This window comes from Uranotaenia lowii, chromosome 2, assembly GCF_029784155.1.
Source record: "Uranotaenia lowii strain MFRU-FL chromosome 2, ASM2978415v1, whole genome shotgun sequence".
Lineage (NCBI taxonomy): Eukaryota > Metazoa > Arthropoda > Insecta > Diptera > Culicidae > Uranotaenia > Uranotaenia lowii.
The window spans coordinates 340,667,860-340,690,463 of NC_073692.1; the positions used below are offsets into that span (position 1 = coordinate 340,667,860).

Consider the following 22,604-nt stretch of genomic DNA (forward strand, 5'->3'; position numbering starts at 1 on the left):
CATGAGTTTTTTTTATTGAACTTGAAAGATTCACAATTTCACAAGAAATCTGTCTAACTGATTTTCTATCATCTTTGAAATCTATCACTCCCTGGGAAAAAGTTTGACTAACTTTTAATATACTTTGGAATTCAGGGTAAGCTGTTCAAATGACAAAATACAATTAGGCTAATTTCTAATCTTGCTTATGATAATCTTAAATATTCTACAATATTTTGAATGAAAACACATGGCTGCCGAAATTGTTTGTTTCTATGCTATTCAGATGTGTCGTTATAGGATGTAGGCTTAACAGTTTATTGCAGAAACGATCTGCTAATTTTAAAGTGATAAGGACTGATGGGATGTTCCGGAGAATACCTTTTGGACAGACAACACGCGAGACTGAGTTAACATCGTTAAATCCTTTGCCAGTTTTATGTCATTATCAGTTTTTGCCGACGTTTGAACGACAGATAAAAGTCTCAACTTGAAGGTATACGGTAGAATTTTGTATATGAAAGCCTTTTTTCTTGATTTTTTTTTCAAACCTTGGTTTATAACTTTTCTAAAATTAATTGATTGAACATTGGATAAAGCTTCTTTTTTTGGAACTAATCTACCCATATATTTGTTGGTGGTCCCCCTTTTTTTTAAGAACAAGGTCTACATACTTCGTACGAACAATTCCCAGCCTCAGAAACAAGTCCATGTTCATGTCCACGACATTTTGCGTTTTAAAATTATTCAAAATTATTTTGTTCTACAGAGTTGACTTAGTATAGTGAATAACTTTTAATTCTAAATCAAGGCGAAGTTGTTTCAAACAAATCAATAACTTGTGGTAATGGATAGATACACAAGGCAACAACATCTACATTGTTCCAAGGTGAAAATAATTTGATAACTGATTTTTACTGATTTTTGTTTCTCCACTTCGGTCTTTCAATAGTAATTCGTTGAAAATAGGTGTGGTATTGAAAATTTCAATTGCTTATCTGATCAAGAGAGATAATGGTCCTGTTTATAGTTCACTGTTTAAGTTCTAAGATAAGTAGAAAAATAATTTACCTGAAAAAGGTTGGTAGGCCCTTAAAACGGGCAACGAAAAAAGCGTTTTACCTAAAAATAATAATTTTGAGGTAGGTACCTACTTATAACCCAGTGTGAATGCAAGGAGCCAAGGAAAATATAATCATTCAGTTTTAAGGTAATTAACATTAATAATTTTTCGTATTGAATTTAAACTTTTGAAAAAATACTCCCTTAATTTTTCAAAAGGTAAGCTACATTTATGTAGGAAATCATTGTATGTATCTTATGTAACAAAATAGGAAGCTTACTTTCATAGTGATGATAGATTTCTTTGAGTTTGCTCGAAAAACTGGAAAAATTAGCTTAATTGAGGCCCTTAAAATCGGAGGCAGATAAGTGCCAATATCTTTGATTCTGAGTTTAGTTTCCAAATCGATTCTTTAAATCTTATCTGGTGTAAAACAAAGTTTTTTTTAAAATATTTTTTAACATATTTTCAATTGAATTAAAATTACTTGAATTCAATAAATTTACTCAAAATTATCATTTGGGCACTCTTCTCCCTCTAATTCTCAGCGCTATATTGATCAAAAGAAAGAAACCCTTTATTTTCTTTTGAAAAAGAACATATTATGTTCAAAAAAAATCAATCAAACACACATTCAATGGTTTTGAACATCAATGAACTTAAATGAAATTTTTCAAATGTAAAAAAAAATAGATGAGCGCTTTGAGTTTTAAATGTGATTTTCTCAAATCCGATTCACATTAAAGATCTTAGTTTGAAATTTAGCTCTTGAAAAAAGCTGCAATATTAAATATGTGATGAAATACAACAAGAACTATGGAATTTTCTCAATTTAATGTTAGGAGAGATTACATGTTTCTTAAAAATTTCATTTTTCATTGAATCATCCTGTGGTTTTTTTTTGCAAAACCAAGTTATTTCATTAAACGAAACTTCCAAAATAAACTCAAATGCTACCTGAAACATGGCCATGCGAACGGGGGGGGGGGGGGGTTTCTAAGGTTTTAACCGCCCCCCCCCCCATGAAGTTTTTTTTTCAAGTAATATTTTTCAGTTCAAAAAATTAATTTACCGTAGTAACGAGAAGTTACTTCATCTCAGAAGGTGTGTATAAATAAGTGTCAAAATGCCGTCAAATTTTCTTGCCTTCGGCGATATTTATTCCTATACCACGCTAGGCCTAAGACATTTCATTTTGTGGCAGTACATGATATTTGCAAATTTAAGCTAGTTTTAAATAAATTGTCAATTTTGATTTACAATCTTATACAAAACCCTATCTTGTCTTTGAAATTGGCTTTAATTGAAAAATGTATCTAAACAAGTTAATCCATTACGTTATTACTAATCCACCGATAATAATAACTTTAATATCATAACAAATTTAATGCCGATTTGATATATTCTCAAAGAAATCAACCCATTTTAACACCGACTCCAATTTATGTTTAATGTTCTTCTAAATACTCAATAGGACACTCAAAGGATTTTAATAAATTACACAAGACCACAAAATTCACATTTAGGTGCAAAGAATTTAAGGGCAAATTTGATTGATTTTGGTGCAACTTTTGAAAATATGTATAAATTGCTTAAGAAAATTCTGCACTTCTCTGATAAAACTTATTAAAACTTATAAATATTAATAAAAAAATAAAATAAAGGTTTTTTTTTCAAGACATTTTAACTTCTGCGAAAAAAAACTTATTAAAATTTTCTATATCTTCTCTTTCAGCAATTTTTATAATAATAGATTTTAAACGAGCTTTTAAGATAAATTAACTAAATTGCATTCGAGCTAATTTCAATGCAAAAATCAAATCGTTTTGAAGATTTCGAAAGGTTTGTTTATTTGAATCATCAATTGAATTCTATAAATAAGTTTTAAAATTTATTGTTTTCCAAAAATGTCAAAATTTTATCTATTTATAAAAGATTGTTTTGGATCCGTGAATGGACTGAGCCGAAATTTTTTCCCGTTGTTTATATTTTAATATATGAAATGACCATATTGATGAAAGTTCTGTTCTTTAATTGAGAAAATTTCAAGATTAATAAAATTAAGGCAGATCTAAAATTGGAAAAAATGAATAGATTTTGAAAATGAGCGGGTAGAATTTGATAAGAAGCATTTTCACCACATGTCATCAATTTGTTCCTCAAGAAACAATTTTTCAAGGCTGAAAAATTAAATTTAAATTTTATTAAAATTTCAAAATAAATTAATCAAATTATATTGTTTTTTTTTTCAATTAATTTGCCGAATTTTCAAGTTAAACTTTTAAATAAATTTGTACCATTTTCAATAAGTTTGTCTTTGTTTTTCAAGTCTGTGTTTTGAAAATATAATCTTCTTGGAAGAATAAAAATCTGAATTTTCAATAAGAATAGCTTTGTTTCTAGCTTTTGTTTAAAAAAAAGTTCGAAAAATGATTCAAAGTAGCAACTTCAAAGCTTAATTTTTATGCGTAATGTTGACTCAATCACTATTTGATTTTCTTAGTTATCCTAAACCTTAAATTAGGACAAACGTTTCAACTCCAGACCACATCACGATAAGCATTATCACAAACAAGTTAAAGTGGTTTCAAGTATTGAGTGATTTTCTTAAACTTTAATCTAGTTTATTCAAAACTTCACCAACCAGTTCAATTTATATTATTGAATGTTAAAATAAAAGATTGATTGATTGATTTATTTATTTATAGAGGCTTTAATATTTAGTTCATTCGCCTTTTAAGTTAAAATTAAAGAATTAGCACCACTGAAATTGTACAACACATAAAATATGTGCCTTGTTTATTTTTTTTTTTTTGGTATTGTTGGTATTCCTAGCTAAATTTGAATTTCGAAAAACCAAACCCCCCACCACCCCCATGGACAAGTCCTTTGCACGGACCTGACCTGAAATTTTTGATTTGCAGCTGTTTTATGGCTAAAATTTAGAATTTGAACTATTACAAAGTTAAAAATCAGCAATCTCTTACAATTTGAGATTTTCAGCCACTCCTCAATTTTTCGGGAAACCTCGTAGTGAATAAGTCATATTTAATTTGGAGAGTTCTTCTAAAATTTAGGCAGTTTAAAGTTCGTAAGTCTAACTCAAGACGATGTGAATTGTATCATTTTTAATATTCGAAAAATTTCAAATTGCTGAAACTAACCAAAAGTTTTTAAATAACTTGATTAGTCAATTTTATGCAATGTATATCGTAGGTAAGTTTGTTGCATGAAAAGTTTTGTTGAACTCTACCAATTTGTTGAAAATTTGGAAGGCTTTTTATAATCCAACCAACCCCCCCCCCCCCCCCACCCCCGTGATGTTTCAACTTCAGAAAACAAAAAAAAATTTCAAATTTGTTCCGGCCTTAGTGAACGTTTGTTGCTCTAGGCCATCGACCAAAATTAGCTGGTTTTCGTTCAAGTTGTCAACAAGGTTGCGAAAAAAATTCTATGATTTTTAAGAAACAAAAATTTGAATTTCTTTTACTTAACCCAGAAATTCTGTGATGGCTTTCTGTGATGCAATTTCCTTTATTTTCATTGATAATTTATGACAAATTTAGTACATTTTTATTAAGCAAAATCAATCGACATTTGAAATCTTCTCATAAATTTCTTAATAAATTCAAGAAAAATAAAATTTTTACTGGCCAAAAGAAAAATAAGTTGAAAATTCTGTAAAATCTGAATATTTCAAAACTCTGTGTTCTTTGACACAGAATCTGTGATAAAAATTTGCTTAAAATTCTGTAAAATTGCAGATTTTTCTGTGATTTCGGAAACCTTGCTGGTTAATTAGAAGCCCGATCAACAAAGGGTTGAAATTTCCAAAAATGTTGTGGATTAAGGACTATTTTTAGAGTAGAGAAAATTACATCAAATTATGCAAACTCAAAGTTTTTGTTTACTACTATTTACGAGACCCTGCTTGCTTTAAATCATCAACGGATCTCAAAAGAGTTGATACACACAGGCAACCATATTCCCATCATTAGTTTGGGCCAATTACTGTCATTTTAGAAATATTGAAAGTGCCCGTTTTACCCGCTGTGTCCGTCTTACCCGGCTCTCCCCTACTTGGACCACAATTTTTTAACAAATTGCGTTTTCGATTATAAGCTGTGGCAATCTGGTTCTCCACGAATTTGATCTAATCGCTGGTTATTTTATTTATTTTATTTGTTTATTCATGTAAATTATATTTGTTTCATTTGGTTTAAAATATCCTTAACAAGTGCCTCAGCAAATGATAAATACGTATTTGTAAATATTATGAAAGTGTTTTGTACCCTTTATGATCCAGAAAACTCATTGAAACCATCAAAACAGATAGGGGAAAACTGTACAAGACGCACCAGTTAAGCATAATCGCTATTTACAGCGATACCCATCATCTATGAACCAAATTGAAAGTTCACTACGATTCAGGGATCATATTTACATCTTATCAGAAAGAAATAATATGTTAAAAACACGATTTTGGTTATATTTTTGTGAAAATCTTAAACAGCCAGAAAACAAGCCGCGGGATAGAACGCCAAAACTAGTGGACAGAACGCACCATACCTAATGGGTGGTGAGAAATGGAACAAAGATAATACGGAATATAGTTATTGAAACATCAATTTTTTTATTACATGTTCATCGTATTTTTGCAAACTAACCATACTTTGGCAAAAAATCATTTTTTATAGCTTAATTTAACGAAAATTTTGCTTTTCAAAATTCACTTTTTTATTTCCTTATAGGTAAAACACCTTCAGGTAGGCAACGTTATTCAATTTCTTGACTGATATCGCGGCAAACATGGCGGCAGATAATTTTTTCGAGTCAAATATTGGTGCACGTTTTTGACTCAAGCAAGGACGAAATTTGTTGTAATTATGCATTCTTATCGTAATTTAGGAGTCAGCAAATGAAAAGAAAGACATTTTGTTTTGACATTTGGTTTTTCTCTAAAGTTAACAGCATCCAAAATTTTAGCCTAAAACACGTGGTTTTACGGGCATTTTGCCCCAATTTTGATATGATTAATTTTAGTTTAAATTTGTGGGAAGTTAGTGAAATATGATAAAATATTTATAGCCATTCGAATGTGCATACGAGTGTTATAACGAAAAACTGCAGTTGGATCAGATAGCGCAGACTGGTTTACCATAAAACCTTATATGTAAACCATAAAAAATAACATGCTTTAGGCACAATCCATTAATTCTTCTGTTTCTAAGAATTAGAGTCATTTTTGTGAACTTTTCATCTAAAAAATAATGAAAAAGCTCGTTTGCTACAATAAAAATGGAGAAAAACACCATTCGGAGCCAAAGGTTAGTGTATTTTTGAGAAAGAATGGCATAGGCCATTTTACCTCGCTGATGCGTCTTGTACAGTTCTCCCCTACTAATCAATTAACCCCAAAGCATCAAATTCTAAACATCGACAAAATTGAATTTAAAATTAAATTCAAAGTAATCTAATAAAATTCTGCAACCAGGTTTTACATTCATAGGAGTCCTGTACTTTTCGAGTTTTCGCAAATAATCTTTCAAAAACTGAAAATTTAGTATTTTTTTAAGTTTGGACAAATCTTAAAAATTGTTGAGCATCCCTCTTTAAAGCCGTTACATTTTTTTTTTGAGGATAAAATAACTCCTTATGAAATTATAATGCTTGATTCGCTGGAAACTCCTGAAATATTATCTTTTTTTTAATAAATAAGAGAAATTGATGTATTATTTATTGTAGGGTGTGCATTCCAGATCCCCTGGATTTATTCAGAAATGTCTAGATTTTCGAAGTAAAGTGGACAAATAGAGGTTTGAATAAAGCTCAATTTTTCTGTGTTTGTTTTATCCATTTTGTTTTTTTTAGAATTTGAAACGAGATTTCAACGCTGCATATGTGTTTCGATTAAATAAAATGAAAATTTGAAGTGTTTTTCGTCAATTCGAGTTCTGCTTAGATTTGTCTGGATTGTATGTTGAAAAAATGTTCAGCCGAAAAAAAATGGGAAAAAATCTGCAAAGCTTTCTCTAGGGGACTACCTTACCTTATACATAACTATTCGAAATTTAATCTGAAAAGGGCCCCTTACAGGCGCGGTCCTAGAGCGAAGAGGGGATGGCTTTATGTTTTCACAATTTTTCAAAAATCGACAAATAAAATATACACCAATATCAAGTTAAAAAAGTTTATTTTTAATGAGTAATGTGGAAAAAAGGAAGCACCTTTTCTTTCATTTTGATTTCATTGAACTAAATTTGAGGTATTTTGAAAAATTACAAAATCAGAGATGATTTTTTTTTAATTATAGAGACTTTGAGATCAGAAATGAAATTTAAACTATTTCAACCCATTTCATGTCTAACCTTATTTCGATATTTTTTTTCTTCAACTTCAGTCTGCAAAGCTATAAAATGTTGATAAAAAGGTGGTTTCGTATTTTGTTAACCAGGAAGTTAAAAAAAATACTTATGAGCTTATCAAGGAATTGTATAGAATCAAAGATTGCGTAGGGTCCTAGACAATTTGGTTTTGGTTGAACAAAGAACTTAAAACCAAATTTAAACTGAATATTTCCGATGCAGAAGATTTATTCCAATGCACCTAAACAAGAAAAATTTTAAATTCAAGGCAGGGCTTTGGTTGACTTAAGAGTGCATAGCTTATATAATGGAAACAAGAAAAGAAGTAAATATCAAAGGATTTAAAGAAAGAATGCGTTCCTTAAGATGGAAAAATAAATTTATTTTTGTTAAACGTTTTCAAAACTATATTCATATGATTTGAAATCAGAACCATTAGTTTTAATAAAATTGCAATTAGATTTAAGAAAAGTGCTTGTTTTAAGTAAAATACAAATGTAAATATTTTTTCTTAATATTTTAATATTTTCCAGAATGTTGATTTGAAAAGATAATATGTTTATCAATTTTGAAACTCATTTCTCATTTCTCTATGGTCCATAAATTTTATTTCAAAAATTTGAAATGCAAAAATAAAAAAATCTGAATTTTTTAAACTTTTTCAATCTGAAACGAAAGAGATGAAATTTTTATCATTTTTTGAGAATATTAATCACTTTGGAAAAAAGAGGGTATGAATAAAATGAAAAATAATTTTTGATTCCATGAATTCGTTCTAATGCTTTTCTCAATTCCGATTTTAGGAAATAGTTGAAAAATTAAGAAATGAAGGATCAATTTCTGATAGCATTAGGTAACAAAATCCACGATCGTACAAAAAATATTAAAGCTGATTTTGGCTGGTGTTGAAAAAATTGCGTATTGTTTGGAAAAACAGTGAAATGTTACATAGCCATTGGAAATAAAGGTTTTCTTTAAATGATTAATATTCTCGATTGCTGCAAGTTAACGTTACGTAAGTTTCCTATGTGGTTATTTAACAGTTTTGCGGAAACACAGAAAATGGACCAAATTTTTTAAAAAAAAAGCAAAATTAATTTTAGATATATCGAAAATGAAACGCTATGTTTACAGTCTTCTACATAGTTGTTAAATAAATTAAAATCTTTGATATCAAACTTTTCAAACGCATTTCATGTGATGTCTTAAATTGTCAAATTACATTTTTTTCTAATTTAAGTTTATCAGATTGCCCAGTTTTATCCAGACTTGCCCGTGTATCTATTTCAAAATTTAAGATCCGTCCCACTCGGTCCTGTTTTCCGTGTTTTTTTTCGAAAAATGTCCGGATTTTCCTCGGCGTTTTTGACTTAACTTGCAATAATGGTCAAAAATCTTAAATCGAGTAACCATAATTTTTTATTTTTGTGACCAAAAATATAAATTTTGGGTCAAGTTTTGTCAAAATATCATTATCGATGTTACGAAAGCCTTAAATACAATTCAAAATCAGCAAATTGGGGTTTTGATTAAATATAATGTTTCAATTGTTTTTCTTCTCGATATTTAAGCAGTCACCAATGTGTTTTTTTTTTTCGAAATAAGCCTCAATATTAATAATAATAAAAAAAAGCCATTTCATTCGTGTAACATAAGATATAAACAATCTTTTTGAAGTGTTTGAAGGTATGATTTAATCATTTTCGCTGCGGGTCCAGAAAAATAAAATTTAGAAATTGATTTTTCGATAAGCTTCTTGTGGGACACCCTGTCGAATGCTTTAGCAAACCTATTAATAGGAGAACTGCTAACCCTTTTTTTTATCAAGATCAACATCATTATGCACTTTAATCAAGCAATTTTCTATATTGTGGTGAGCTATGTACAACGATTGCTCGGTTTTTTGATAAAAAAAATGGATTTGAAATCAACTGCTCATATTTTGCCAGGTTTTAAATTCAACAAGCCCTTTTTGTCAGGCACGGATACGATAAGGAAAAAATTTTAGCAACCTTATTCTAAAGCATTGCTTCTCTGAAATTAGAAAATCTAAGCAAAATCTGGATTCTTCATGAAATAGAGGATAATAAATAGATTTTTAATCAGTATTAAGTTGTAATGTAGGTTTATAAGTTTATTCAACTAGAATCTTGAGGCGATAGACAAAATCTGGTGAAATATTCGAATTCATTTTGCCAAAATCTTTTGAAACAGTTATTAGGGGGCATCCATAAATTACGTAACGCACCTAGGGGGGGGGGGGAGGGAGTAAGCTCGAGCGTTACGAATTGTGACATAGGGGAGGGGGGGAGGTATGCTCATCGTTACGTAACGATTTTCCCTTAAAAATGTCAGTTTATTTTGATGTCATTGACTTTTTGTAGAATGATGAGCAAACCAAAATCAGCTTAAAATTTGTGAGCTTCAACATGATTAAAACTGTTTTGTAATCTTTCCTTTTTAAAGATTCTTTGATATATCTACCCCTTGAAAATGTGTATTGAATTTTCTTGAAATAACTGTTGGAAAACCGAATATTAGGTACATTTACCACAAGATTTCAAATCAACCTGAAGACGGAAATTTGACTTTTTTGTCAATTGATTTAAAAAATACATTGATTATTCCGACGAATATTACTTGGTGGAGTATACTTTACATTAAGGTTGCCAGAATTTTTTCCAATCCCATCCGGGCCTAGCAATTCCGGGCATTTTTTCAAAAAAACCTGGCAAAATCCGGGCATGGATTTCAATTTTTCAAATCCAAAAACCGGGCAAAAACCGGGCAAAATTCAGGTGTTATTATATATAAAAGCAAAGAAAAAATGTAAAAAAAATGAAATTAATATTTTATTAATGCAATTGCAGACTTCCAAAAACATTTTGGGACACTTAAACATTTAAAATTTTATAAAATTAAATCAGCGAAATTATTTGAAACAACCGTTGAAAATTTCCATACCGTTAATCGATTTTGCTGAAACTTACTCAAAAACTTTGATTTTTTTTTGGCTTCTTTGTGAAAATTGTGAAAAAATCCGGGCAATATCCGGACTTTTTTCACGATATCCGGGCAACCGGGCCGGACCGGACTTTCTCGAAACTTTGCATCAAATATCCGGGCAAACCCGGATACAATCGGGCAATCTGGCAAGCTTACTTTACATAACATGAACTAAATTAAGTGAACCGGATAGATCATCAGTGAAGATGCACAGAGCGACTTCTAATAAAACAATCAATTTATTTTATCAGAGAGCTTTCATCAATTAGAACTAAGAAGAATGTTAAAAAAATTTATGTTTAAATCTATTTTTGATCTTCGAAAATCAGTATTTAAAAACATGAGAAGATGAGGGGGGGGGGTTAGTATCAGCGTTACGTAATTTTAATAGGGGGGTGCGTCAAAGCGTTACGATTTGTGACATACGGGGGGGGGAGGGGGTCAAAAAAGTGCATTTTTTGCGTTTCGTAATTTATGGATGCCGCCTTATGCATTTATTCTTTTATTTGATTCTCAGAATTTCGATGAATTATGAAACTGAAAGTAGAATTGTTAGACAAACTTGTGTGATTCTTAAATTTAAAAGCATCCTCTTAATTGAAATTATCTTGTTAGTTTGACTGTTTTTTCTTTAAAAAAGGAACGGAGTTTTGAGCTGCTTTTTGTTAAAATCAGGACTTTTAATTCAAAGAGTTTAAGGGGGGGGGGGGGGGTTAGGGTCTAACGGTTGAAAAAAACACCATTTTCACGATTTTTTTCTAGAGCTATCGTTCAAACAAATATTTTCAAATTTTTTGCATTATACAAAACATTGTTAAAAGAACATTTAGTAATTTTTTCGTAGAAAAATATTGAAAAATGAGCCGGTGACGGAGCACTTTCGAGGATGCCTTTTAGAAAACAGGATTTGCGGTGGATACTGTATCTCAGCACAGAATCATCTGAAGTCAAAAAATCAGAGCAAAGTATTTTTAATAGATGTTTTTCTGGACCCCAACGTTTTTATTTAACTTAAAAAAAAAATTATTAAATTTTTGTGGCTGTTTGAAGTAAAAACTACGATTTTTCACGAAAAAATCCGCCATTTTTTATCTGTAAAATCTCCCCAAAGTAAAAAAACAAAAAAAAAAAAACTTTGGGGTCTGGTATTTTATATGTAGAAAATATGCTCCAAATTTGAGAAGAATCGGATAAGTAGTTTTCAAACGACGATGTCCACGGACTTTAAAAATGTGCTTTCGAGAAAAACGCGTTTGAAGTTTCTGCTCATGCTTTCTTGCAGTATTAGATAGGAGGAGATAAAGGCCTATAATTTCTGCAGTTTTGCTTCAATTGACTTGGAAATTTGACACAACGTTCTTGATATGTTTTACAATAAGAAAATAAAAAATTAAAAAAATCGATATTTTGAAAGTGTTAGACCCTATTCCCCCCCTTAAAGAAATTAAGAATTGAAATTCATTTAAAGGTGTTCTAGAGAAAAAAATATAAGACTCTTCATATTAAAGTTCTTAATTTTTCTTTTAAAATGTGTTTCATGGAAAAATAATTGAAATAAAATTCTGTTGTTTTTTTCTGCTATAAATGTAGGTATGTGTTTAATTTAAAACTCTATAAAAACAAAACTTGAATTTTATTAACCCTCTTTAAACCAACTCTGGTTTGGTCGCATCAGAAATCTTTGGTCTATGTGTTTTTTAACTGAAATAGCTATTGACAATTATGTTTTAAACTTACCACAATCTGGTTTTTCTATTTGAACAAAAAAAATTCTATTTTAGGTAGAAAAGAAGAGATATAAAACACATTTTAAGACGGGTTTAGGATAAACGATAAAAAAATTAACAAATGTTTTAAATAGCAGCAATCAAAAAAGTATTGTTGTTAAATAATTAAGCGCATAAATTTTCGAAAAAAAATTTCCTAAGATATAAAAGTTATTCGTAGAACTAAAAGGGTGTATAATAATCTATCTAAACTTCTGTGTATTTTTCTGCCCAAAAAAATTGGGATTGAGAGAAATAGTTACAATGTGCCAGTAGAAGTCCTACGCTTCTTAAGCGCCTGTTGGAAAAGTTATCACCACAATGAAAAATTTTATTAAAATTTGTTTAGGGTACATTCCAACGGGGTGGAAAATTTTGAACATTGATGGGTATACCGACTAGGAAAGTTCTAAATTATAAATTAAGTTCGAGCATTTTTGTGTAACGGGTTTTCCGCTTGGTCGAGGGGGGGAGGGTGTTCGTTCATCCAGGAGTGTTCAAGTATCTAATAGTAGTTTTCCTATCAAAAAGAAAAAAAAATATATGAACTTTTTCTAATTCGGTTTTATTCACTTAATGGAATCGACTTGTAGCTATGCAATGTGTGAAAATGTTCCTGTCCCTATTTTGTACAAATTCATAATCGACACATCAACTTTGCTCGATCAATGCATGAATATGCTTTAAAAATTAACTGTAATTATACCTGTCAATTCGAAAAAAAAACTTACCCAAGCCACAGTTTCATCATCCTGAATGTGCTAAAAGTATTTCTACCGTTCCGATAAACTGATTGAATGCCATCCATCTGTATCGTGCAACCACGCATAAAATTACTTTTTTCCAAACTGTCAACATAATTTGCAAACGTGAATCCAAGGGATAAACAAAGTGGTTTTTTTTGTTGTTATTTGGAGAGACTGAAGTCAAGTTCAGGGCGAATGATTCCATGTCGGCCAAAGGGATCGGGTTGCAATCTCATTATGCTTATCGGGCAGGAACTACATAAACGGTTCGGGACCAAGAGTGTTGTGTTACATTTTTATACCTAGTTTTTTTTCTCGTTCAAAGCAGGTTTATGAACGGCTTAATTTTATTTAATCAACAGAGTGTCAAACTCTTTGTTACCGACCTGGTGATGAAACATATGATTACAGATGAGTCGGACGAAGAGTCTATCAACACTGTCTACCAAAAATACGGGGCTCTTTCGTTTTTTGTTTGTTTTAAAGCTATCAGAAGAATATGATTTCCCAGAAAGGAAGTCGAATTGAACAACTTTCATGTTTTTTTCAATCTGCTACTAGAATATTTGTCCATGTTTTAAATTGAATTGATTCAGGTTGACTACGTTCAATCTTATATATTTTTTTAATTTTTTTTGTCATCGTCCTTTTTATTTGGTCATTTTCATGTGAGAAACATGAACGAAGTTTTCCGCTCAAATGTTTTCCCAATATTCAGAGAATCTTCGAAGCTCACCGTAATTTGACTCCTTTTTCTTGTACTAAATGTCGCCTTCTTCTTGTGTGGTAACCTTATCCAGGATCTCGGTAATGCTACACTTCAGTTGAGGGAACCTTTCAGGAAGCAATTTCATATCCCTAGACATCAGTCTTACGGGAACCTTCGGATCGTTAGGTAACTTTATCGAGTGACTTAAATCTACCGGGAAGAAATTGAAACATCAAACGGAAGCAAACGTAATTCTGCGGAAAAGTTCAAGTGGCAACGTTCAGATTTGAACAAAAATTACGGAGTTTTCTCTTGTTGGTTGATTTGCAATCCAATTTCTGTGATTCCTGTGAACATTGATCAGCGGGAGAAATTTCCCTACCGGAAGAACAACGAACGGGAATTGTAAGGCGTTAACTTTAATTACGCGTGTAGTACAACAAAATATAACACAAGCTTGGTAGCGGTGAACTTCAATGGGCTGTTTGTAAATTGATTGATTGGAAATGTTTCCGATGAACGATTTAAAAAAAAATGACATAAGCCTTTTTCCTGTTAAGCAATCTTCGACATCTTTTGCATCAACGATTTGAAGGACAACTTTCAGAAGACCTTGAAATTGTTTTCTCGGAAGAAATTGATTACATAATTTATTTAAGGGTAATATTTTAAATGAACGTGTCAATAAATGTGATCAAGTTTAGTGAACGAGCAAGTCAATCATTATTTTTTTCGAAGAAAGTAAAGTGATAAAAGGTGTGAAAAATGATGAAAGTTTTCAAAAAAAAAAAACACTTAACAGACTTGTGATATCTTCCTCGAGACATAGATACAAAATTTAAAACAAGCAAGGTCTAGGATTTTAAGCAAAAAACTTTCTTATTGAAATGACCACAAAAAATGGTCGAAACGTCGGGCATTTTGAAAAGAAAGTTGTTTGCTTAAAAGCCAAGACCGAAAAATAGCCAAAAATAAAGCATTTAACATAAAAAACGGTCGATAACATAAACCTAACCTTACATTATGGCTGACATACGAAACGGATTCCTTTTGCATATTGAAACTAACTTTGGTCACTACATATCTAGCAAGTTCAAAAATTACGCATCAATATACACAAAGCTTTCTAACATGATTATTGAAAAAAGCTTTTCTGATAGAGTGCAGAATTTTTGGAATCTTTCTACCACACATTGTAAACTCTCTAACTTTGTTTTAATGATCTTGAAAACGTCTACATTGAAGAGGCTGACCCAGAAAAGATTGAACAGTTCATCGATCATATTTTCAGACTCTCCTGTTCGATGCTATGTTTGTTAAGAGGTGGAAGTGTATTAAGAAAGTTTAAAGACACTGTTTTGTCGACCATTTCTTGAGAAATGTCGAAGCTGAAAGCTTTGTTGAAAAAAAGTTTAGATGTATTCTATTTCGAATGTGTTCAGTTTCAAAAAGCATTATCACTATAAAGACAAAATTATTCAAAAGGAAATAACTTCGTAGAGTAGTCAACAACGTTCCATATACTCCAATAACTGATTAAAGAGAGCCAAAGTAACTTTTTTAATTTTTTTTTTCAACACAACTCTTTTTAGCCTCAATATTTGTTTTAAGTATGTTTATCAAAAATGTGTTTTTTTTTATTTATTTGATACCTTTCTTAACGGTCAAGTCGGTGAATCTGTTTAGAAACTGAAAGATAAGTCAATTAACAAATTCATTCTCAGCAGTTTCTTCTTTTTTTTGTAATCTTCTCTGAAAACTTTTCAATGTAACCTTCTACCGTGTAGACGCTTAGGAAAAGTTGTTTTATTTTCAACGGTAAAGAAAATTTTTGATTTCTACGTTGCTCTTAATTTTGCAAATTGGTTTCGTTTAAAAGACTTATTGGTAATTTATTAAAAAAATGCTTTTTCATGTGAAAGAGTAAGACAAAACTAAGATCAGAAGCATATGAGCTAATTTTTGGTTTCAACTTTAGGATTCCCACTGATGCAATTTGCGGGTGCTTCTTTTATAATGTAAGTACTCTTTTTTGAAGTTTTTTGAATAAACGAAGCCCAAGCATAAATTAATATAAGGTTGTCAGATTTCCCGGTTTTATCCGGGTTTGCCCGGATAATTTGGAAACAGTTCGGCCCGGACCGGTTGCCCAGATTTCATAGAAATATGCCCGGATTTATTCTCTTTATTTGGCAAATCAAACGAAATGAAAACAATCTGTGTTGCTTTATGCCTTCAAAACGATTTTAAACAAGTTTTAGAAAAAAAGCCATTCCTTACGGTTCGTACGGTTCCTACGGTTCGTACGGTTCGTACGGTTCCTTACGACTTATAGTTTCGTACAGTTTCTTACGGTTCGTACGGTTCGTACGGTTCCTTACGGTTTGTACGGTTCCTAACGAATCGTACGATTCCTTACGGTTCGTACGGTTCCTACGGTTCCTTACGGTTCGTACGGTTCCTAACGGTTCGTACGGTTCCTTACAGTTCGTACGGTTCCTTTCGGCTCGTACGGATCGTACGATTCGAACGGTTCCTTACGGTTCGTACGGTCCGTACGGTTCGTACGGTTCACCACGGTTTGTTCGGTTCCTACGGTTTGTACGGTTTAAAGGGTCCAACGGTTCGTACGGTTCTTACTGTTCGTACGGTTCGTACGGTTCGTACAGTTCCTTTCGGTTCATACAGTTCCTACGGTTTGTACGGTTCCTTACGGTTTGTGCGATTCCTATGGTTCGTACGGTTCGTACATTTCCTTACAGTTCGTACAATGCTTACGGTCCGTACGGTTCCTATGGTTCGTACGGTTCCTACGGTTGCTTACAGTTCGTACGGTCTTAAGGGTCCTTACGGTTCGTACGGTTCGTAAGTTCCTAATGTTCCTACGGTTCCTTACGGTTCGTACGGTTCCTTACGGTTCGTACGGTTCGTACGGTTCGTACGGTTCCTTACGGTTCGTACGGTTCATACGGTTCCTTACGGCTCGTAAGGATCGTATGATTCGTACGGTTCCTACGGTTCGTACGGTCCGTACGGTTCGTACGGTTCCCCACGGTTTGTTCGGTTCCTACGGTTTGTACGATTTAAAGGGTCCTATGGTTCGTACGGTTCGTACGGTTCGTTTGGTTTGTACGGTTCGTACGGTTCGTACAGTTTCTTACGGTTCATACAGTTCCTACGGTTCCTTACGGTACGGTTCGTACGGTTTTAAGGGTCCTTACGGTTCGTACGGTTCGTGAGTGTCGAATGTTCCTACGGTTCCTTACGGTTCGTACGGTTCGTACAGCTCCTTACGGTTCGTACCGTTCGTACGAGTTGTACGGTTTGTTGGTTCGTACGGTTCCTTACGGTTTGTACGGTTCCTACGATTCGTACGGTTCGTAAATTTTCTTACGGTTCGTACAATTCCTACGGTCCGTACGATTCCTACGGTTGGTATGGTTCGTAACGTTCGTAACGTTCGTTACGGTTCGTACGGTTTTAAGGGTCCTTACGGTTCGTACGGTTCCTACGGTTCGTACGGTTCGTACATTTCTTTACGGTTCGTACGTTTCCTACGGTTTGTACGGTTACTACGATTTGTACGGTTCGTACGGTTCGCACGGTTCGTGCGGATTTTACGGTTCGTACGGTTCCTTACGGTTCGTACGGTTCATACGGTTCGTAAGGTTGGTACGGTTCCTACGGTTCCTCACGATTAGTACGGTTCCTCACGTATCGTACGGTTCCTTACGGTTCGTACGGTTCGTACGGTTCCTTACGGTTCGTACGGTTCGTAAGGTTTGTACGGCTCCTACGGTTTCTCACGATTAGTACGGTTCCTACGGTTCGTACGGTTCCTCACGGTTCGTACGGTTCTTTACGGTTCGTACGGTTCGTACGATTCGTACGGTTCGTACGGTTCGTACAGTTCCTTGCGGCTCGTACGGTTCCTACGGTTCGTACGGTTTCTACGGTTCGTACGGTTTTCATGGTTCGTACGGTTCGTACGGTTTGTACAGTTCCTTACGGTTCGTACGTTTCCCACGGTTTGTACGGTTACTACGGTTTGTTCTATTCCTACGGTTCGTGCGTATTCTACGGTTCGTACGGTTCCTTACGGTTCGTACGGTTCCTACGGTTCCTTACGGTCCCGAAAGGTTTTCTTAAATAATTAAAATTAAAATCTGTCGATGAACGCTGATTAATTTTTTTTTTGCATTATTTTTTCTTGGTTTTTGTAATTTCTGGATATTCTCCCGGATATTGCCAGGATTTTCGTCAATTTTGAAACTAAATGTCGGAATTTTTGTAGGTTTATGTATAAAATTTCCCGGATTAACCTTAAGTTAACAACATATAGAAAAATTTGCTTACGAATAGAGACGACGATAACAGTTAGATTGTGATTTTCAGCTCAACACACATCCGAGATAATCATAGTGGCCTACGATACCTCACTCTCCTGTACAGTTTCAAAGGTCTTAGTAAGATTATAAAAAAAATAACCAAAATATTGGTCAATTTTTTTCCTAAATAGCTAGTGTTGGGGATAATCTTCTATACAAAAATGAAAGCGTTTTCTTCGTAATACCATAATGTACAAATGGCTGGTCAGAATGACGTGAAATTTGGTATCCGAGGGATTTTCGGGCCAAACATTGTCTGTAGAAAAGTTTGAAGACACTACATTTTACAGGCGGCACCAGAAGCATATTTTTAAGCAAACTGACCTCACTCATATTTGATACAGGACGCTCTAATACAAAATTTATAGAAAAAACGAAAAACTAAGAAAATTTTCAAACGATGTTCATGAAATTCGCTATATATGCTTTGGCATGACAATATGATGATCTTTTCTACCTTGAAACATGAATATCTCATTAGACTGAGTCGATTTGGGGTCATTTTTGAATTTCTCAAACCCTGGGGTCTTAAAAGTTTCGTTTTGTTCCAAAACTCATCCATGATTTTTTGCAGAATTTACAAGTAACGTTTACATGAGTAAATTTGAACTTTTAGGTTTGTATGGGAAAATTGAATATTTTGTATTGAAAAATCAACATCATCAACATCAACATCACTGTGGAACCGAGCCTTTTAATGGTTTTTGTGCCAATTTATAAATTTCTCACAGGAAATTTTCCGTTGAACAACTTTGTCGAATACCATAACTTCGTTTCTTTTTAGACAAAAAAGTTATTAGCTCTTTAACAGGTGTATGTCTTTTGGCATTGATAAACAAGAAATTCAATTGACACCACTGCTGGGTGCCTAGCGAAGTATTGCAAGACCACTTTTCATGCCATACTTCGTGGGGCACAAGCAGTGGTGTCAATTGAATTCATGGTTTATCAATCCAAAAAGACATACACCTGTTAAAGAGCTAATAACTTTTTTGTCTAAAAAGAAACGAAGTTATGGTATTCGACAAAGTTGTTCAACGGAAAATTTCTTGTAAGAAATTTATAAATTGGCACAAAAACCACCAGCTGGCTCGGTTGCACAGAAGAAACAAAAATGATGTTGATTTTTCAGTACAAAATATTCAATTTTCCCATACAAACCTAAAAGTCCAAATTTACTCATGTAAACGTTACTTAAAAATTCTGCAAACAATTCATGGATGAGTTTTGGACCAAAACGAAGCTTTTGAGACCCCAGGGTTTGAGAAATTCGATAATGACCCGAAATCGACTCAGTCTAATATCCCATACGAAAAAACCGACTTGATAGTCAGTTGAAGCCTTTATTACAGTCTGTTAATTGTATCTGGATACATATTATGCAAAATCATAAACAAGTGATATTTCTGAATTCCGAATCACCAAATTATGATTAAAGAACTTCTAATACAGTAAATCCAAAATTATTGAAAATTTAAAAAATCAAAATTGTTTAAAAGATTTAAGTATATGAAAACTTTTACTAGCTTTCTCGGACACGAATGCCAAAAGTTGGTAAAATGTCCTAAATTAAATTAATAATAATAATAATTTTACTAGCTTTCATATAAATAACAGTGTGATTTTTAAATTAAATACTGGATCCTGGGCTATCCAGTATAATCCCAAATCTATGAATTTAAAAAAAAGTATAATCTCAATTAAATTTTTACAGTAGGGGAGAATGAGGATACTTGATCCCTGGGGATACTTGATTCCTTAGCTATATCTCGAAACTGGAATGTCTTACAAAGATCAAATGTTCTAGAAAAATGTGCCAAAATGAGCCAAATAACAATGCTTGTAGTTTAAAAATTTTTAACAAAATAATTGTTTCAGTAATTGAACTTTGTTTGAAAAATTTCACAAAATGTAACTTGAAGATCTTTTTTCATCATTTTAAAATGTTCCTTACATGGGAAAATTATGAAAAAAATATTTGTTCCAATGTATCAATCGTTCGAACGTAAAATGAACTTCATAATGCCATAGTTTCAAAGTAATGGAAAACTCTCAACTTTTTTCCGAAAAAGTTTTCTAAAATGTTGATTATGGGTACAATTGATCCCCTAGAGTTGGGTACAAATGATCCCCCTTCCAAACGGCATATTCTTCTTCTGAATTGATCGTTATGATTGCTGATTACGAAATTACTAATATTTATCCAAAAACTAATATTTATCATACAATTGTCCGAAGAAAAGAGCTAAAATAATTAATTTTCTCTTAATTACGAAAAATAGCGCCTTTAAGTATGCAATATTATTAGCGTTGAGACAGTGTTATAGATTTTTCTTCTTATGTCTGCTATAAATTGTGAAATGAGAACAAACATGACCAAAAAAGTCAATTAACATTCTATCTTGGGGTTTTGTTTGATTTTTATACAAGGATTAGGGCTTCCTGAATAAAAGATCAAGTCTCCTTCAATAGGGGATCAAGTCTCCCCTAACTTCAGAAAAATCGCAATTTTTTTACTCCCACGAAAATGCTTCTAGTTCATCAACGGGTTCAAGTATCGATCTAATTTTTGGAGCATAGAAACTTGAAGTTACAAGCTGTCAGAAAATGGCGAGTTGCTAAATTTTTCAAAAAAGATATGGTGAAAATAAGAAAAGGGGATCAAGTATCCCCACTCTCCCCTATATGGTAACTGAAAAATAAATAATAAGAATACAATAAAAGATGCCCAACAATGTGTTCAAAATAATTTTACGTTTGTCTGAATTAACCTCTGAAATTAAGAAAACGAGTAAATTCAATATATTATTGGGTTAAATTACAATCGCTGGAGTAAAAATAAGAAGCGGTAACGTTGGGTCCAATAATAGGTAAAATAAACAACTGATTTTCAAAATTTTGATAATGATGACAATTTTGAAAAATTGTATCAAAAATTTTTATTTCGTCAATTTGGAAATTATGTCAAATTTGCTAGGATTTCAATTTAGTATTTTTGACAATTTAGTTACTATTGATAATTTTGTCAATTTTATATATTTGTTTCAATGTATCACCTTTGTATTTTGAATGATTTTTTGGTAAAATAACAGATTTGATAAATTTTTAACAAAACAACAAAAATTAACAAATAAAATAACCAAAACTGAAAAAAGTCGAATAATTTACAGAATTTAGAAAAGAGATACAAAAAATACATAATAAACATAAATGATTAAATAAACCAAATTTCCAAAAATAATATCCATGACGAAACTGGAGAAATTGATAAAAAAGACATTGACAGAATTGAAATTTTAAATTTAAATTGAAATTTAAAAGATTGTAATATAGACAAAATTGACAAAAATTTACATGAGAAAAAAATTGACAAAGTCCAAAAAAACAACTGTTTGAAATAAACAAATTGACAAATTAAGGATTTTTTTAATAATTGACAAAACTGACAAAATTGACCACATCAATAAAATTAGCATATTTCACTTATCAAATAAAATTAACAAAATTGAGAAAGATGAAAACAATTGATAAAACTGACAAAACAAAAGTTGACATGGATGACAAAAGTAAATTTGATCGTTATTTCTTTTCTGGTCTATTTTGTCATTTTGCTAAATTTTGTCATTTTTTTCATTTTTGTTATTTTTGTCAATTTTATCAATTTTGTCAATTTTATCAATTTTATCAATTTTATCAATTTTATCAATTTTATCAATTTTATCAATTTTGTCAATTTTATCAATTTTGTAATTTTTGTAATTTTTGTCTTTTTTGTCATTTTTGTCATTTTTGTCATTTTTGTCATTTTTATCATTTTTGTCATTTTTGTCATTTTTGTCATTTTTGTCATTTTTGTCATTTTTGTCATTTTTGTCATTTTTGTCATTTTTGTCATTTTTGTCATTTTTGTCATTTTTGTCATTTTTGTCATTTTTGTCATTTTTGTCATTTTTGTCATTTTTGTCATTTTTGTCATTTTTGTCATTTTTGTCATTTTTGTCATTTTTGTCATTTTTGTCATTTTTGTCATTTTTGTCATTTTTGTCATTTTTGTCATTTTTGTCATTTTTGTCATTTTTGTCATTTTTGTCATTTTTGTCATTTTTGTCATTTTTGTCATTTTTGTCATTTTTGTCATTTTTGTCATTTTTGTCATTTTTGTCATTTTTGTCATTTTTGTCATTTTTGTCATTTTTGTCATTTTTGTCATTTTTGTCATTTTTGTCATTTTTGTCATTTTTGTCATTTTTGTCATTTTTGTCATTTTTGTCATTTTTGTCATTTTTGTCATTTTTGTCATTTTTGTTATTTTTGTCATTTTTGTCATTTTTGTCATTTTTGTCATTTTTGTCATTTTTGTCATTTTTGTCATTTTTGTCACTTTTGTCACTTTTGTCATTTTTGTCATTTTTGTCATTTTTGTCATTTTTGTCATTTTTGTCATTTTTGTCATTTTTGTCATTTTTGTCATTTTTGTCATTTTTGTCATTTTTGTCATTTTTGTCATTTTTGTCATTTTTGTCATTTTTGTCATTTTTGTCATTTTTGTCATTTTTGTCATTTTTGTCATTTTTGTCATTTT

At 31.6% G+C, this 22,604-nt stretch overlaps 1 protein-coding gene across 1 annotated transcript in view; it reads left to right on the plus strand.

Moving 5' to 3' along the window:
• Positions 1-13,810: 13,810 nt before the first annotated feature.
• The window catches only part of LOC129746987 (sodium-dependent nutrient amino acid transporter 1-like), a 30,194-nt gene continuing 21,400 nt past the window's right edge, over positions 13,811-22,604 (plus strand). The window contains exon 1 of the mRNA XM_055740993.1: positions 13,811-14,039. The gene's annotated coding sequence lies outside the window, so the exon portion shown is untranslated. The remainder of the gene's footprint in view (positions 14,040-22,604) is intronic.